Source organism: Haliotis cracherodii, unplaced genomic scaffold, assembly GCF_022045235.1.
Source record: "Haliotis cracherodii isolate W230 unplaced genomic scaffold, xgHalCrac1.p SCAF_8, whole genome shotgun sequence".
NCBI classification, from domain to species: Eukaryota; Metazoa; Mollusca; class Gastropoda; order Lepetellida; family Haliotidae; genus Haliotis; species Haliotis cracherodii.
This window is the reverse complement of record NW_027266341.1, coordinates 47,490,573-47,510,904: the sequence shown is the minus strand read 5'-3', so window position 1 is coordinate 47,510,904 and position 20,332 is coordinate 47,490,573. Positions and strand designations below refer to the sequence as shown.

Sequence of the window (20,332 nt, the reverse complement as noted above, 5' to 3'; positions counted from 1 at the left end):
AGAATACAGTCACGTGAAGAACGTCATGAGACCGACCTCGCGTCCAAGTCGTATATCTTGTAAACTTCACATTAAAAAAATAGTTATTGTTATAACCAAATGAAACACAACCCATTATCCGATAGGGGTAACTGTACATAGCCGTTACCACAATAAACTTAGTAACATTGTTTGGTTTGACTTCTTGGCGCGTGTCTGAATTCCATTAACATGTAACATATCCTAAAACTAGCTTATCAGCAAATCTCGCTGCACTGCGCGCGAGAGATACTAGAGCAAGGCATGCCAGAAATACGAAACCTAAAGCTTCCGAAAGGAAGCCTTGGACATCACGTGCGTCGGGGGACCAGCGCCATCTGATTGGCCGTTAACAGTTGTACAAGGCGGAGCAAAAAGCATCGTTTTTCCGTCCATTTTACGCTTGAAAAACTCGACCCTTTTCTGGACACTTTCTAGACGCTGACCAATTAATCAATTTTAATGAATATTTAGTCGTTTTTCCGTCCAATGACCATATACGGAAAAAAACGACGTTTTCGTGTTTGCAGTGCCAAGTGACCTCAACAGACGACTGACTTTATCTGTGCGTCGAGGAGTTTTGGCGTGTATTGAGGCATTTGGTGGTCACACACGCTACTTATGACTTGTTATTGAACGTGAGTAGTCGATGACGTTTACCTATTTGGTGAAACCAACGAAGACAATGTGGTGCTGAAACATCAAGGTTCTCAATCAGGGCTATTTTTGGGATTCGTTTCCTGGAACATAGCATCCTGGCGCGCCTAAAGGACGCAACTCTACAAAGCGAATTTGCAAATTTGTATAATACTTTTTAGAAAGAAAACACCAGGAAAGAGGGTTGCTATACTTACATTCTGGTCAAAAGCATCGCGTTGTATTTAAGAAACAATTAATAAGTCCCTAATTATAGGTAAAAGAACATTTTGATTCCAAGTGTCTAAAATATTTGAACGAAATCTTGACCTGACTCAAGCAAACATGACATGTAACGGATAGATATCCATCTTAAGATTAGCTTGCAAAAATCCATTGAAAACATTATGCCAAATGTGAGGACATTTCTGATTCTCGTTATCTTGAAGAACCAGAAAGGACAAGGGACACCAGGCTAGAATGACTGAAGCTATATATTTATTTTGCATCATATTCATAATATTGATCTTTGGTAGTACACAACTTTATTACACAAATGTAAACATATAAGTCATCTCTTTATTTACTTTTTAATGTGTTCTAGAATACACGTTTTGTTTCAAGAGAGATATGTAAGCGATGAGTTGACAACATTCGTCAATGGTTGCCCTACAACCGTTTATTTATTGTAAATGTAGTGCTTCAAAGTGATTCTATGACGCAGTTGTCCCTGATAAAAGTTTCTTGTCTTCGTGTTCTTCCCACTTCTAAATGCGTTTCCTGCACTGATGTATTGATCATGTCATTGTTAATGTGAACATATTTCTTATTAAAACTAATAATGTCCTTTGAACGGGGTGGTAAAATGTCAATGTGTTCCATCACTGGGATGTATAGTAAGGAGATCAGTGTCTTTCAGAAGAATGTATACAGCCGGTCATTGATCATTATCATAAGGTTCATGTTCCGTAGTGGTGGTGACGGGGTCAGTAACAGCCTCTGTAGTGGTAGTCTCAGGTTCTACCATGAGGTCGTGGCTCGGTAGAGTGCCTGCAACATTCAACATATATTAGATTTCAGGTTTCCTCATCTATGTGCATCCCAGACATTCACTGAAGCTTCTAGCGCTTACCAAACTTAAAACAATGTCAAACTTAACAAAAACCGTAGGTTAAAGAAGAGGGACTCAGCACATCATTAATGAGAGAAGACTAATAGGATCAGGAGGTCAGGCTCGTTAGTCTTTATTTACACGCTCAATAGACAATACTAGACTATTCCTGACTTCACCGTAAAATGTGCACCTCACTCACTCCATAAAGAATGTTCATTCTCTAAACACCATGTACTGTAAACTACGTTAATAACGATCACCCTTATAACGAAGTGACGGATGTAACGAATTGTGTTTGGGTCCCCTCCATTTGCTGCATATATGTTGTGTACATGCTTGTAACGAACTACGCTGAAAATTAATTAAAATTAGTGGTCCTTTTGAGTTGGTTAAAATCGTAGTTAACTGTACTCATGAGTCACATTTCTTGCTCGAACTGTTACACACAATCCAAAAGGTTACAATAACCAAGAAATGATGCGGGCATGCGTATTATCAGGTACTGGAGTTTCAATTCAAAAGACGACTTCAGGCTGCACATCTTATGTCTTTATATTAAGTTTGATTGATCATCTAATGAATCGTATTATATGAATTCAAAAACATATACCAACCTGCCCCCAACTGGTAATAGCATGCTGACTGTACGAGAAGTACCATGAGGAAAAGACAACGGCCGTTCATTGTTAGTCCGTTATATCTGAAATTGGTAAAATGTTTTTTATTATTACATGCATTCAGCATTGTGCATTCAAAACACAATCGGTCTCAGCAATTAACTACATGATTATATATAGTGAACCGAAGTAGATCCTTCCAACAACAGTTAAAACTACAATACGTTTATTATTCTGTAGGGTAGTATGGATATTGTTCATCTTTCGTTGGGAACATAAATGTAACCCTACGAGCTAAGATGAAACAAGGGTAATCTGTCTTAGGTGAATTAATTCACAGAAAATTACATGAAGTTTGTAACGCATTTAACGTACATATGATAATAGTCAAAAAGCAAAATGAGATATATTTTGTAGAGATTAAATGAATTTATGATCCATATACAGTGAAACTTTGTTTATTCCAAGTCAACAGAACCATCGAGCAAAATATAGATATATCAAATCGAACATCGATCAAGTGTTGACACACATTCTGCCGGGAGACTTATGAGTCTTTATAGTTCGAGTTAAGGAGATATCTTTGCTATATTTATGTTTACTTACAGATATAACGAGTTGGATGATACCCCACCTTGTGGCACTACCAGTCAGGTTAGTAAAAGCCGAATATATACCTATATATTCCCTTAATGACAATTGATTAAAACGAAGGCAATGCAATGTTTACCAACTGACGTCTGAGTTATTCTTTCCTTTGTGCATGTCAGTGGGAGGTTATGGCCCAAATAGCTGTAATGCACACCACAATTGTTATTGGAAGACATAATTTATTGTCGTTTAGCAACTGTGCATTCAGCTTATTGACAGCAAGGCAGCGAGCTGTCGTTAATTTTTGTATGTGATATAGGTATCGAAGTATCGCAATTGAAAAGACAAGCTTTAAACTTACATACGAGAGGAGGAGTTATAAGGATTAGTCGTGTGGGCTGAGACATAAGCTAATGCGATTAAAACTGAATAGATCGTCTTATGTCCACCCTTGGGTACGTATTTCCCTGCGAATGGCAGGGATCGGTGTCATTTATCATATATCATATTATAGAGTGAGGCGGTCGGAGCCAGTGAATAGGTTCGAGATATCGGTACATTCGGCGTTCAAGATAACGAGTTTCGACTTTGATTTTTAAGTTTGTAAGAGGAGGATCATTCAGGGGGAACATCTTGCTGACGTGGAAGCTGGGCAAACATCGGATGACATGTCCTTCATTGAACAACAATCTTCGTTGTACTGACCTGCATTGCCATGGTACAGGTCTAGTAATTAGCAGATGGCGAAGCTCTTCATAGTTTGCGGGTAACGTGAAACACTTGGAGAAATGAAGATTATTCGTATTCTCTCATGGCATACGTTCTTATAATAAATGAAATGACTCCGGTTGTCCAGCTGTGACAGGTCTGGTAGTTATCGACCCAAGGATACACTACGATTGACCTACATAGGACTTTCAAGATGCTGGCGATATTTACACAGTAGATTTGCATGTCCTAAAGTGAGCTACCTATCAATATATATTTAAGTGTTATGTTTGAATATTGATGTTATTTCGACGGGAAGTATCAACATCTTGTCATGTTAGTGTTTGGAAGAATTTAGGCGTGTGAATATTCGACGTGTGTTCCACGCATATATTGATGTGAAAAGAAATGCCAATGCTCATTGTAATGTCAGCACTGTAAACCCTTACAATGGTGTATGCGAAGTTTTGTTATAATTACACGGTGTGGCAGTTCTCCATGACCAGTGCTTTATTCTTATCGCAGTAATCTACAGTACAGTAATGTGTAAGTGGGTTATTTTCTCCCAAGTGCATCAAATGATCAAAGGGGGAGCACTTAAGCTTCTGCTGCTGTCTGCAATAAACTTCTTAACCACAAATGCACCAAAGATTAAAGTCCTTTCACTGTTTTTTTGAATTTGCTTGCAAGTCTGGTCTTTTTTTAGCATTTCCCCAAAACACTCGTTACTAATCCAAGCGTCTTCCAATCTTTGATTATTCATAGATCGGTATTACAACTATAAAATTAGAACAAAATATTTATTCTGCAAGATATATTATCATTTATCTTCTCTGTATGGGGGACATTGTTGTTTGCTTATCAACGTTCCGCGATGGCGATCACTTGGATATCTGCTCCAGACTCCATTATCTAAAGGTCGTGTATCAGGAATATTACAGCATGCGTCGATAAACAACAAACAAGCAAACAAACAATTCTGTCACTGGCAACACTTGCTGGTGCACGTTTGATAACATTAACACCACTGCGTGTTGTGAGACCCGTACCCTCACAGAGATTACCTCTAGTAATATCCCGCAAAGCAATCATTGTAGTATGTGAGCTTCAGAAAGCGATCACATTGATACGACTGTTGTACCTCTATGTTAATATAAGATATATTCAAAGCAATGGCGGCGCTTAAGTACCATCATACTTGACAGTTGATCGATGATCTTACTACAACCTGTGACTTGTTTCGTCCAGAATCAATTATTGACAGGGTGTAAAATGTACCTGTAATTTTGCTGACGGCGGCATGAAAATCGCATCCACTTATTGAATGTGCTACGGCAACGTTAGATGCCATTTTATGGGATTAATTTATACGATAGAAGAGACGTGAATACGCCTTTCCGTGTTTTTTGACAAACATCTAAAATATAGCAAATGCGTTTAACTTTGTCAGCAGTAGTGTTGCACTCACCTGTTGGTTTGTGTGATTTGTGGACCAGACAGAACAGTACGTACAATGTTGTAATCAGTACACAATCAATCAATTTAGTCGTCTCATTCACTCACTATAGATTATTGGAGACCTTGCAGGTATTAAGCTAGGTTATTGCAGTCACACTCTGATGAGTCGCTTAGGCGTGATTTTATGATTATTGTGAAAGATCCCTTTTGTATCCGTGTCTAAGTATGGAAAACGTGGAAATACCAGCCGATATGGAGATCATTTAAAGTTCTAAATTCCTATTTCCAAATACAAATTACCAGTTGTTAGATTTAGAATCTGACATATCGTTTCACCAAGGCCTAGAATATCAACACAACACAGCTAGGTCCTCGCCATCCATGATTCTTTGGTTTTATGAAAAGTTATGTCTTCATTTTCATGACCCGCCTGACCATAAAAAGGCCGGCCCTAAATCCTCAGCAGAAAATCATCGGAATGTTTCAACTCAAATATGGTGATCTATTGACTACAAATGTTTTGGGTCTTGACAATTAGTTTGTCAGATTCGCCGGGTACCCTAGACGTTGTCTCATGGCATTAGACCCAACAATTCATGTATACTCCGGTGCCACAATATATCACACACATGTGGTACTTTCGAGTCAAGGGTTCTTTTATAATTGTTTAACTTTACAAATAGATGAATTAGAACACACTCCCCAGCCATATTTGTATTAGTGGTTTTAAAAAGGGGCTTATAACAGTAAGAATGACGGTCCGGGTCAACACAAATCGAGTCGTTACTTTGTTGTTCCAGATATGTATGATCTGTACTATTTGTTTGTTTTGTTGGTTTGTTGTTTAACGCCACACTCAGCAATATCCCAGTTATATGGCGGCGGTCTGTCAATAATCGAGTTTGGACAAGACAATACAGTGATTGACATCATGAGCATTGATCCACTCGATTGGGATAGGATGGCATGAATCAACCAAGTCAGTGAGTCTGACCATCCGATCCCGGTAGTCGCCTCTTCCGACAAGCATAGCCGCTATTTACGGCAAGCATGGATTGCTGAAGACCAATTCTACTCCGAATCTTCCCGGGTGATCTGTCCGTTTGTGGTAACCCAAACTAAATAGAGACAATGCACTAATTAGACAAATGAGTCTAAATCGAGACAGGATATGACTTCTCCCTCTACTGATAGTAAGCCTTTAAGTCTTTTTAGTTAAGTTACGTCTGACAAGTGTGAAAGTCAATCGTCACAAGAATGCATCCATTGAGATAAGATTCCATTGTTGTGATACCACGACAACAACAGAAAGAATGTAAGTAGCCCCACTGGGGAATACACACTGTAACATCTTATTTTACGACCGCATATCAGTACCTGGCAGCCGCGTTGAATGACAACGTTGTGTCTGAATATCACAAATGTTGCTACGATGTGTTACCTGTGTCAAAACAAATCAATACCAGTACGTCTCATGATGAAGTTTTATGCAGTCCGGGCAGTACAGCTAACAACATTGTGAATCCAGAAATGGACGGTGACTGTTCAATTATCAACTGTTTTCCCATGTCAATACATTATGATGTTCTACAATATGAGCATATACTCATTTAGTGTCAATGTATTTACAAGATAGACACATTTTTTATGGATAACAACTTCTTTAATACTGTGAAAAGAGACGTTTCGGTATAGATCCTTATACCGTTGTCAAGCAAGACTGAATGAGGGACATAGTACAGAATATATATAGTAGGTGGAGGATTAACAGTAGCGGATTAACAGTAACAACAAGTATACATGAGTGGGATAACATTGGTAGGTGGCACCTGTACAGGTGTCTATTGTGTTGTTGACTTGCTACTGTGCAAACCATCACAGATGTTGGATCGATGCTGCTTTCCCCGACAACACTAACTACTGCTGATGGGAACAAAGATACGTTAACATTACATCGTTCGGTGCATACAAAACCAGCTGTCGGACATTCCCAAATAGCACACCACACCCTAACTGTATAATTTCATTTTGAAAAAAGGGTCATTAGTTCGAAATCAGCAAATGGCTAAATTCATGGACTTGGAGAACTTGGAGACAAGAGTACTCCATGTTGTGAAATTTTCAACAAGAAGCATGAATCCTATATAATGTATGACAAGTAACATTTTTTACAATGGGGAACCGATTTGGGAAACTGGATATCTGAAACAATAAATACTGATAACTTAAGAAACATCTCGTGTGGGCATCCCTATGGCCAATGCTACAGTAGTATCCCTTGGGCTATTACATCACCTACCTCCCACCCCCACCCGTCCCAGTTTTCAGATATGCATACCAACCAATAAAGCAAAGATTTTAAAAGACCATTGACAGCCGAAGCAACTCCCTTCGCTGGAATTTTGGTTTGAGGCAAAATTGCGTTCTGTGAGCGCTACAAACAATATAGTTTTGTTCTTTGACAAGAGAATCCAAACATTATATTACAGAACTTCAGAACTTGTGTGTTTGTAAAATCTTAGGACAAATGACTTATTCGGAGCATTTACGGTAAGATTAATTATGTTTCGGTTAGTTTCTTAAGCCTGTCATTATCCTCATTGATCCATTGGTTCGAATCCCAATCTCGCCCTGATTATTGTCATTCGTTTTCATCGTTTTAGAGTTTCCTTCACACATGAAGATGACATTATATACAATCAGTCAACCACCGTTGTGTCGAACTTTGATGCTTCGCACTTACGGTTGTCTCGAAGTAAAAGCTTGGACCCTGCATATGCCTTCTTAATTCATCACTTTCGGTTGTGTCGAAGCTCGGATACCCGACCCTTGAACTTCGACACAACTGTGTTTGACTGTACTGTTCAACACGGCATAAAACCCAACCTGACGTCCATAAAATCCTATTCTGTGTTCTTGATGTCACAAATACGTTTGATGTATGTTATTCTATCATCAAAGTAAGTGCAACTAGTACATTTGTAGACTAAGTGACGTGTATACATGTGCATAAAGTCGTGTCGTGGACACATTTGTCATTGTAAGACTGTACTATATAGTCGTTCTAGGGGCTCCTTAACGTGTGTGAGCATATAAAAGAATCGATTGCATGGCACAGACATTTGTAAGGTACATAAATTGAATACATGAAGTGAAGCCGTTCGAGCATACTACCAACGTATAGTCGTCAATAAAGATGTTGACCCGCCTACTCAAGTAATCGTCTTCGTTATACACAACTTCGGTGACGTGTAGCTTTGTCTGTGTACTTATTGGTGTTCTAAAAGTTGTTAGTCAATATATTTCAGTACTTTTAGGTCTTAGGCCTTTATGTACAAACGGTATGGTACAGAATTTACAGTTAAGTTATATTTTATTTCTTTACATATAAGCGTAGTACAAATATTTCCTAGGTTTTTAATGATGTTAGAGTTTAGCGATGATATCAAAATGTTAAATTTGTGGAGTGAGTGAGTGAGTTTGATTTTACGCCGCTTTTAGCAATATTCCAGCAATATCACGGTGGGGGACACCAGAAATGGGCTTCACACATTGTACCCATGTCGGGAATCGAACCCGGGTCTTCGGCGTGAATTTAATTTGTGGATGTTAGGATAAAGATAAAACTTCAGTAAAAGAGAATGGGATTCATGGTCATTTTCAACGCCGTTTAAGTTACAAAGTTTACATTTTCTAAAATTTCTAGGTACATTAATCAACGTTTATAACGAACACGCGTATAACAAACTGACCGATATAACGAACCTATATTTAAATCCCATCCATTTGTTGCATATATGCTTATAACGAACTGCGGTTATTACGAACTAAAATTTGTGGTCCATTTGAGTTCGATATAACCGTAGTTTACTGTATATTGAAGTTATTCCCACGCTCAATTTCCAGGTAATGACAACTTAAACGAAAAGCAATTTTGAATTGGCTTTATGTTATGAGTTCTTTGGTAGGCATTTAGAAGTTTGAGTACTAAGTAAGGATAAGAATTTATTGATGAACAACTTCTTTATTACAGTTCGGTGTAGGTTCTACCACCGTTATCGAGCAAGTGATGAGATCAAGCAAGTCATCACTTGCTTGATAACGGTGTTAGTACGTACACCGAAACGGCGCTCTTAACTGTAATTAAAAAGTTGTTTTATCCATAAATTCTTAGCCTTACTTTATGTTATGAGGTTCAAATAGTTTTCACAATTTATAGAAACATTACATATTGCATAATTAAACATTCTGAGATTCTAACCTGGAATCTTCACAGGACAGAAATCTGGTGAAAACGGTTGCAACGAATGTAGACTTGGTGCCTTCTCAAAATATTTATTCATACCTTCTTGGCAACTACTTCAACTACATTGCCTTTATTGAACCATTTCACAAAACTACAATTTTAATCTTAGACATATTGACCGACAATTTCAAAGTTTCACAGAAATTGTGAAGAATATTTAACAATTTTATTAGATTGAAAACAGTATCACAAAAGAGAGTGTTAAGTTATTGAAAAGACGAATGTACGACATTGGATAATTGTTTAGTTGCTATGGTAGAATCATCTGCAAAGATGTGTGTATTATGAAGCTCATTCGCATGTATATTACCACGGTCTTTTTGGCAGACACTACCGTCTATGGTATCAGGAGTGAACGAGTCATATAGCCCCGTATCACCATCATGAGGGAACAAGCCCAAAGAGGTGAGTAGTCGATGACGTTTACCTATTTGGTGAAACCAACGAAGACAATGTGGTGCTGACACATCAAGGTTCTCAATCAAGGCTATTTTGGGATTCGTTTCCTGGAACATAGCATCCTGGCGCGCCTAAAGGACGCAACTCTACAAAGCGAATTTGCAAATTTGTTAAATACTTTTTAGAAAGAAAACACCAGGAAGGAGGGTTGCTATACTTACATTCTGGTCAAAAGCATCGCGTTGTATTCAAGAAACAATTAATAAGTCCCTAATTATAGGTAAAAGAACATTTTGATTCCAAGTGTCTAAAACATTTGAACGAAATCTTGACCTGAATCAAACAAACATGACATGTAACGGATAAATAATTATCCACCTTAAGATTAGCTTGCAAAAATCCATTGAAAACATTATGCCAAATGTGAGGATATATCTGATTCTCGTTATCTTGAAGAACCAGAAAGGACAAGGGACACCAGGCTAGAATGACTGAAGCTATATATTTATTTTGCATCATATTCATAATATTGATCTTTGGTAGTACACAACTTTATTACACAAATGTAAACATATAAGTCATCTCTTTATTTACTTTTTAATGTGTTCTAGAATACACATTTTGTTTCAAGAGATATATGTAAGCGATGCGTTGACAACATTCGTCAATGGTTGCCCTACAACCGTTTATTTATTGTAAATGTAGTGCTTTAAAGTGATTCTGTGACGCAGTTGTCCCTGATAAAAGTTTCTTGTCTTCGTGTTCTTCCCACTTCTAAATGTGTTTCCTGCACTGATGTATTGATCATGGCATTGTTAATGTGAACATATTTCTTATTAAAACTGATAATGTCCTTTGAAAGGGGTGGTTAAATGTCAATGTGTTCCATCACTGGGATGTATGGTAATGAGATCAGTGTCTTTCAGAAGAATGTATACAGCTGGTCATTGATCATTATTATAACATTCATATTCCGTAGTGGTGGTGACGGGGTCAGTAACAGCCTCTGTAATGGTAGTCTCAGGTTCTACCATGAGGTCGTGGCTCGGTAGAGTGCCTGCAACATACAACATATATTAGATTTCAGGTTTCCTCATCTATGTGCATCCCAGACATTCACTGAAGCTTCTAGCGCTTTCCAAACTTAAAACAATGTCAAACTTAAAAAAAACGTATGTTAAAGAAGAGGGACTCAGCAACTCATTAATGAGAGAAGACTAATAGGATCAGGAGGTCAAGCTCGTTAGTCTTTATTTACACGCTCAATAGACAATACTAGACTATTCCTGACTTCACCGTAAAATGTGCACCTCACTCACTCCATAAAGTATGTTCATTCTCTAAACACTATGTACTGTAAACTACGTTAATAACGAACACCCTTATAACGAAGTAACGGATGTTACGACCTGTGTTTGGGTCCCCTCCATTTGCTGCATATATGTTGTGTACATGCTTGTAACGAACTACGCTGAAAATGAATTAAAATTAGTGGTCTCTTTGAGTTGGTTAAAATCGTAGTTAACTGTACTCATGAGTCCCATTTCTTGCTCGAACTGTTACACACAATCCAAAAGGTTACAATAACCAAGAAATGATGCTGGCATGCGTATTATCAGGTACCGGAGTTGCAACTCACAAGACGACTTAAGGCTGCACATGTTATGTCTTTACATGAAGTTGATTGATCATCTAATCAATTGTGTTATATGAATTCAAAAACATATACCAACCTGCCCCTAACTGGTAATAGCATGCTGACTGTACGAGAAGCACCATGAGTAAAAGACAACGGCCGTTCATTGTTAGTCCGTTATTTCTGAAATTGGTAAAATGTTTTTCATTATTACATGCATTCTGCATTGTACATTCAAAACACAATCGTTCTCAGCAAATAACTATATGATTATTTTGTTTGATAGGCATTACTTAGAAGTTGATGGATGACAAGATAGATACAATTTTATGGATATTTTCATCCCATCCGCCTACTATGAACTCATCAAACAATAATCCCCTGTTTATTGGCTTCATGCCCCCATTGGCTTCTAGCTATGTTTTTTCTGTCCATCGTGTTGTGAAAACATAATCCCTTTGTTGTCACACATACCTATGTTATCCCACTCATGTATGCCCTTGTTGTTACTGTTAATCCTCCACTTGCTATATATATTCTGCACTATGTCCCCCATTCACCTAAGACATCGAACCGCATTACAAACCACCCTCAATCTAAACAAGGCTCTCACTCTAGAAGCAATACTAAACCCACAAAATAAACTAGAAAACTTCAAGGCCTTAGGCGTATTCTTAATAAAAACGGAACTAATAAAACGCATCTAAAACCATAATAACCTACCAAATCAAAATCACATAAACAAACAATCATCCACCATACCCAGCTCCCTTAGTTCTCCTCCCCAACCCCATCAGCATCTATTCCAAATCTCAAAATTCCCAAATTCTATATAAGTAACCCCTAAAGCCCCCTCTTGGGTTGCACAGACCACCCTCGCCCCTTTCGGAAACACATTAAATGGCCTGGCCGGGCCCGTGTGCGAAATACGCATCAGTCGGAAAGCGCACGTTAAATCTCCAAAGTAAGTAAGTAAGTAACCCATTCAGTCTTGCTTGACAACGGTGTAAGGATCTATACCGAAACGTCGCCTTTTACAGTATTAAAGAAGTTGTTATCCATACAATTGTGTCTATCTTACATGATTATATATAGTGAACCGAAATACATGTAGATCTTTCCAACAACAGTTAAAACTACAATACGTGTATTATTCTGTAGGGTAGTATGGATGTTGTTCATCTTTCGTTGGGAACATACGAGCTAAGATGAAATTTTGATAATCTGTCTTAGGTGAATTAATCTTCCAGGTATTTGGACGTATCATAATTCACAGAAAATTACATGAAATTTGTAACGCATTTAACGTAGATATGATAATATTAAAATAGTCAAAAAGCAAAATGAGATATATTTTGTAGAGATGAAATGAAATTATGATCCATATACAGTGAAGCTTTGTTTATTAAGTCAACAGAACCATCGAACAAAATGTAGGTGTACGTAGTTCAAATCGAACATCGATCAAGTGTTGATACACATTCTGCCGGGAGACTTATGAGTCTTTATAGTTCGAGTTAATGAGATATCTTTGCTATATTTATGTTTACTTACAGATATAACGAGTTGGATGATACCCCACCTTGTGGCACTACCAGTCAGGTTAGTAAAAGCCGAATATATACCTATATATTCCCTTAATGACAATTGATTAAAACGAAGGCCATGCAATGTTTACCAACTGACGTCTGAGTTATTCTTTCCTTTGTGCATGTCAGTGGGAGGTTATGGCCCAAATAGCTGTAATGCACACCACAATTGTTATTGGAAGACATAATTTATTGTCGTTTATGTTTAGTCCGAAGCAACTGTGCATTCAACTTTATTGACAGCAAGGCAGCGAGCTGTCGTTAAAACATCTTTTGTATGTGATATAGGTACCGAAGTATAGCAATTGAAAAGACAAGCTTACATACGAGAGGAGGAGTTATAAGGATTAGTCATGTGGGCTGAGACATAAGCTAATGCGATTAAAACTGATTAGATCGTCTTATGTCCATCCTTGGGTACGTATTTCCCTGCGAATGGCAGGGATCGGTGTCATTTATCATATATTATATTATAGAGTGAGGCGGGCGGAGCCAGTGAATAGGTTCGAGATATCGGTACATTTGGCGTTCAAGATAACGAGGTTCGGCTTTAATTTGTAAGTTTAAAATGAGTTACATTTTTAAGTTTACACGAAATACCGCTTTTCTATTGGACGAGAAGCCGGTCACATGATCGCGAAACTGACGTATGAACAACACAATTTGACGTTTGTATGTTTTTGACGAGGGTGTATTCTTGAAAAGACGAAAACACTGACGGCTTATTTCCATATTCCTGGGACAACCAATGGGAATTCCCTGGGACGAATACACACAGACTATTACTGATCATTAGACCCTTGAATCTTGGACTCAGTGTTTTAGCATACATTGAGAAAAATCGGAGAGATTGAATGCATGAATGCGCGATCTTTCACAAATAATAACGCTACAACCCATCCTAGTGAAGGAAACGAAGAAGTGCACATCCAAAATATTTTGGTATCGCCTCGATCCGGTTCCCGTGTCCAGGCAGACATTTACAGTCTACACCAATCAATGTATTTAGGTAACACGTCTTTACAACCAGCTTTTAATGATCGGCCAAATGATCAATGATGACTAACACTTGTAATCGCAAAAACGCGGGAAATCGTTCCCGTCACGTTTAAAGTGTCGGCCATTTTGACGTCTTGATGTAAATGACTTCAAGTTGTATTAAAACGCTCTGTAGCCGCAAGTTCCGACGTTCATACACTTTGATCCTCTCTCAATGAAGGTTCATACTATAATGAGCTCACATAAAGTGAAAGCCATTTCTTAATTTATATATTTCCCTTATAAAAAGTACATGATATATGTTGCTATATATGCAATTATTGATTTCACGTTTCGCATATATAGTTCACAATTTGTGCATTTAATAATGCATACAAATGATATGGTTTAGTGTGGTTGCCCCACATATAAAAGATCCACATTCAGAGGAATGTGTTAGTTTAGACTCGAGGAGCATCATTCAGGGGGAACATCTTGCTGACATGGAAGGTGGGCAAACATCGGATGACATGTCCTTCATTGAACAACAGTCTGCGTTTTACTGACCTGTATTGCCTGCATTAGCAGATGGCGAAACTGTTCATTGTTTGCGGGTAACGTGAAACACTTGGAGGAATGAAGATTATTCGTATATCTATCATGGCACACGTTCTTATAATAAATGAAATGACTCCGGTTGTCCAGCTGTAACAGGTATGGCAGTTATTCACTCACTGATACACTACGATTGACCTACATAGGACTTTCAAGATCTGGCTATGCTGGCGATATTTACACAGTAGATTTCCATGTCCTAAAAAGAGCCACCTATCAATATATACTTAACTGTTATATTTGAATATTGATGGTATTTCGACGGGAAGTAGCAACATTGTGACACGTTAGTGTTTGGAAGAATTTAGGCGTGTGAATATTTGACGTGTGTTCCACGCATATGGTGATGGGTTAATTTTTCCCAAGTGTATCAAATGATCAAAGGGAGAGCACTTCAGCTTCTACTGTTGCCAACCTTTCAACCACAAGTGCACCAAAGATTTAAATCCTTTCACTGTTTGGGGGGAATTTGCTTTGCACGTCTTTTTTCTGCATTTCCCAAGAACACTGATGTCTCGTTACTAATCCAAGTGTCCTCCAATCTTTGATTATTGATTTACAGTTGATCGATGATCTTACTTCAACCTGTGACTTGTTTCGACCAGACTCTATTATTTACAGGGTATTACATGTACCTGTAATTTTGCTGACGGCGGCATGAAAATCGCACCCACTTATCGAATGTGCTACGGCAACGTTACTTGCCATCTGTGGGTTAAATTTATACGGCAGAAAAGACGTGAACACGCCTTTCCATGAGTATTAACAAACATCTAAAAGACAGCAATTGCTTTTCAATTTGTCAGCAGTAGTGTTGCATTCACCTGTTGGTTTGTGTGGTTATTGTTTTACGACGCACTCGGCAATATTCCAGCAATACTTCGGGGGCCTGTAATAATCCATTCTGGACCAGACAGAACAGTACAATGTTGTAATCAGTACACAATCAATCAATTCAGCCGCCTCATTCACCCACTGTAGATTACTTGACACCTTTCAGGTGTTAAGCTAGGTTATTGCAGTCACACTCTGATAAGCCGCTTAGGCGTGTTTTTTCTGACAATTGTGAAAGATCCCTTTTGTATCCGTGTCTAAGTATGGAAAACGTGGAAATACCAGCCGATATGGAGATCATTTAAAGTTCTAATTTCCTATTTCCGAATTCAAATTACCAGTTGTTAGATTTAGAATCTGACATATCGTTTCACCAAGGCCTAAAATATCAACACAACACAGCTAGGTCCTCGCCATCCATGATTCTTTGGTTTTATGAAAAGTTATATCTTCATTTTCATGACCCGCTTGACCATAAAAAGGCAAGCCCCTAAATCCTCAGCAATGAAAATCATCGGAATGTTTCAACTCAAATATGGTGATCTATTGACTACAAATGTTTTGGGTCTTGACAGTCACTTTGTCAGATTCGCAGGGTATCCTAGACCTTTTCTCATGGCATTAGACCCAACACGTCTTGATTACTCCGATGCCAGTGAGTGAGTGAGTGAGTACGGTTTTACGCCGCTTTTAGCAATATTCCAGCAATATCACGGCGGGGGACACCAACACCGATGCCACAAGACATCATATGCACGTGGTACTTTCGAATCAAGTGTTCTTTTATAATTGTGTAACTTTACAAATAGATGAATTAGAACACACTCCCCAGCCATATATGTATTACTGGTTTTAAAAGGGGGCTTATAACAGTAAGAATGACGGTCCGGGTCAACACAAATCGTCGTTACTCTGTTGTCCCAGATGTGTATAGTCTGTACTATTTGTTTGTTTTGTTGGTTTGTTGTTTAACGCCACATTCAGCAATATCCCAGGTACATGTATATGGCGGCGGTCTGTAAATAATCGAGTTTGGACAAGACAATACAGTGATTGACATCGATCCACTCGATTGGGATAGGATGGCATGAATCAACCAAGTCAGTGAGTCTGACCATCCGATCCCGGTAGTCGCCTCTTTCGACAAGCATAGCCGCTTTTTACGGCAAGTATTGGTTGCTGAAGACCAATTCTACTCCGAATCTTCCCGGGTGATCTATCCGTTTGTGATAACCCTAACTAAATAGAGACAATGCACTAATTAGACAAATGAGTCTAAATCGAGACAGGATATGACTTCTCCCTCTACTGATAGTAAGCCTTTAAGTCTTTTTAGTTAAGTTACGTCTGACAAGTGTGAAAGTCAATCGTCACAAGAATGCATCCATTGAGATAAGATTCCATTGTTGTGATACCACGACAACAACAGAAAGAATGTAGGTAGCCCCACTGGGGAATACACACTGTAACATCATATTATACGTCCGCATCAGTACCTGGCAGCCGCGTTGAATGACAACGTTGTGTCTGAATGTCACACATGTTGCTACGATGTGTTACCTGTGTCAATACAAATCAATACCAGTACGTCTCATGATGAAGTTTTATGCAGAAGTCCGGGCAGTACAGCTAACAACATTGTGAATCCAGAAATGGACGGTGACTGTTCAATTATCAACTGTTTTCTCATGTCAATACATTATGATGTTCTACAATATGAGCATATACTCATTTAGTGTCAATGTAATTTCCATTGAGGCAGAATGACCTACAAATGAAATGCCTGTGAATTAATTGATGATCCCATATGCCCGAACGTACTGACAAAACTTTAAAACCATAAATTAACAGATTTTAATTTACAAATTTCTGATTGTTTTATTAGAGAAAGTCTGTAACCATCACTTGTTTTGTTACATTTATCTTACAGCGCCTGCGCACAAATATGACCAGGCTTGTGTTATTGCTGTGATATTACACAGCTCAGATTCGCTCACAGATATAAGAAGTCATTATTCATGCTTGTTAAGAACTTTATTGATACTTAACGGAAAGTAAGCATGACACATAAGAAACAATTATTTCCACCGGCTGTTGACTCAGACACATGTTACCGCCACGGTAGAAAAAGGTTGTTGTATGGACGATGCTATTGGATTTCCATGTCATACACTTCTTCCGACAGGTCAGGATCCTCCTTATGTGGTTTAGTGGCTGCTGGGAACGCGGTCATCTCGGTGGTGTCATCTGTGACATCATCTTTAAATGAAAATGAATATTAGAGCGCACACTTTTAAATAAAAAGGTAATTATTAAACAAGACATACAGCCCATCGTGAAGACACAAGCGGGAGACAATGAATCATATATTTAATAAATAAATATGAAGGGCGTGAGAATAAACTCGAGAACATATGTTTATACATCGATGCCACAAGGTTGCGGATCAGTATTATTGAGATACGAGTAATATGTATTGTGTCTTATACTTCCATCCTAATACATCAAGGTACGTCTATTCTCAGAATACGGGGCTGGTAAAAAAGTCGCCAATGTTACCGTCTTCTGCTGTGTCCTCGGTATCGTCTTCAGTTGTGTCTTCGGTGTCGCCAATGTTACCGTCTTCTGTAGTGTTTTCGGTAGTGTCTTCAGCAGTGGCCTCGGTATTGTCCTCGGTAGTGTTTTCAGTAGTGTCCTCTGTTGTTTCGGTGTAGGCCAAGTGGATTAACAATCCCAAGAAGAGAAGAAGTCTGATTTTCATGATGACGTCTCAATGTTCTTGCTGTAACGCCAAGTTAAGAAAAGATTAATTCTCTAATATAGCGACGGGCATGCACGCATGCCACAGAGGTGGATCTAAGGTGCATGTATAATGTTACCAACAATATCGACGTATAGACATACATGTTTGGATGTGAAGCAGATATCATCTATTTTTGAAAAAAAATATATGTATATGAAAAATGTATAATTGTTCATGGCAGATCATGAAATGAGGCAAAATTATTACTTGTCATAGAATCAAGTTGATGCAATCAGTTGCATGTCTTTCACGGCGACTCGGGTTACTATATGTATGTCCTGGGAAAGTTTTAAATGTTTTTTGCGTCAAATGAAGCATGCTAATTGACCCTCAAGTTTATCTTATTAGCTACTAAAAATGTTACACTTCATCGGTATTGTTTCAGGCATATAGCCACGAGAACAAATAATGGCTTCAAATCGTGCTATCAATCCATCAATGTTATCTTTAAAAGCAATCTTATAAGCACGAGATTTTTAACACCTAAGCTTTCTGCAAGAGAATCCCTTGCGATTGCAAAGTCCACGCAATCAAGTATTTTTTCAAGAAGCCACTCAAGGGTCCATTGTGTAGAAAATAAACGGATGAACTATTATTCACTATTCAAGTAAATATTTCATGGTGAACAGTCGTAACCCTTTTGTGTGGAGATTGACTTTCGAATTGCTCAAGCACCAATTTTGACAATGAAGCACTCACGTTGCCAGGTTGTCTCTGGCGATGAGTCAACTTTAATAAAGAATCCCACTTAAGACAATAGCGTGAGCTGCATTTTGTAAGCAGGGTTATCCACCATTTAATACGGTGGCATGGAGCTTCTCCCAAGTAGAAAACAAGTCCCCGATTTTAGTATGAGCAACAAAGAAGCATATGTCATACCTACCGGGGTAGATGACGTTGTCGTCCCTGGTGTGTCGTTACTGACGGGGCCTCAGTAATCCTGGCCTTTATATGACACGGGTAGACAGACGTGGGAGTAAGGAGCGAGATTAAAATGTAGGACATTTTAGAATTTCAGGCATGGTCAATCTTAACGACGGTAACCCTGTAGGGGACACGTTGAACGGAGGTGTAACATGTGCAGGACAAGTGAATTATGTATCGATATGGAAACAAAGATACCACATCATGGTTTCAGTGAAGCATACACCCTGTGTTTACAGAATCCTAGTATAATGCCATCTCCGGCTCTTCGAAAAGCCCCCACGTTAACGTTATATTCACTGTCGTAGCATTTGGCTTCGTGGTAGGTCAAAGGTGCTAGAAATTGTCCTTTTGCGAACATCATGGATAGACATGTAGGGATATTTATTTGACATATCTACGAGGATACTATCAAAATATTCGATGAAACTTTTTTCACGATGATGGCTTTATAAATGTTCTTTAAATGTCGATATTGATTACATACTTTATTCAAATATACCGTGACGCTGAAATTTGAATTGGTGTAAACGACTAGGATTTCAATATTGTTTAAATCTACCTATAAGACCACCGTACATGTACATGCTTTATAAATGGTCAAACGCTTTGTTATTGATCGACCCGAAACATGTCGTAATGACTGAGAATGGCCAAGATGGTAACGTAGAAATAATTACGTAGCCATGTATACCACATAAACAGTATGCAAGAAACTGTTTAGTCCGTCGTGTATCATGTTCTGCTGGTATTTGTCAAAACTACTGTTCAGTACATATGGATATGAAGCAATGGAATAAATTGAGATCCCAGCACTCCACCGTTAGTAACAGAATGTGTTCAACCATCCTCGATCATGCAGTGTATTATATAGACATGTATTTTGATAAATACTCTCGACCCATTCACTGCCATAGCAGTTCTTTCTATATTTGTTTCATCTGCTATCCTTAGCGTGATACTATTCGAATGATGAAGATATATGGCGGTGAGTCCATGTATCAGAGTAGAATGTAGATACTAGTATCATACAGCAGATAGTCGAGGATAGTTTTACACGACAGAAGGTAGATCGAAGAGAGTAGATTGGGTTTAGTGTCAGTGGA

At 38.4% G+C, this 20,332-nt stretch overlaps 2 long non-coding RNA genes across 2 annotated transcripts; both read right to left on the bottom strand.

Annotated features, from left to right (window-relative positions):
- Positions 1-1,165: 1,165 nt before the first annotated feature.
- Positions 1,166-3,074, bottom strand: LOC139450457 (uncharacterized). The gene is made up of 3 exons (XR_011652228.1): positions 2,992-3,074; positions 2,383-2,468; positions 1,166-1,704 (listed from the first exon to the last, which is right to left on the bottom strand). It is a non-coding gene; the product is annotated as an uncharacterized lncRNA (long non-coding RNA).
- Positions 3,075-10,330: 7,256 nt separating this feature from the next.
- Positions 10,331-13,091, bottom strand: LOC139450512 (uncharacterized). The gene is made up of 3 exons (XR_011652230.1): positions 13,038-13,091; positions 11,581-11,666; positions 10,331-10,904 (listed from the first exon to the last, which is right to left on the bottom strand). It is a non-coding gene; the product is annotated as an uncharacterized lncRNA (long non-coding RNA).
- Positions 13,092-20,332: the final 7,241 nt, after the last annotated feature.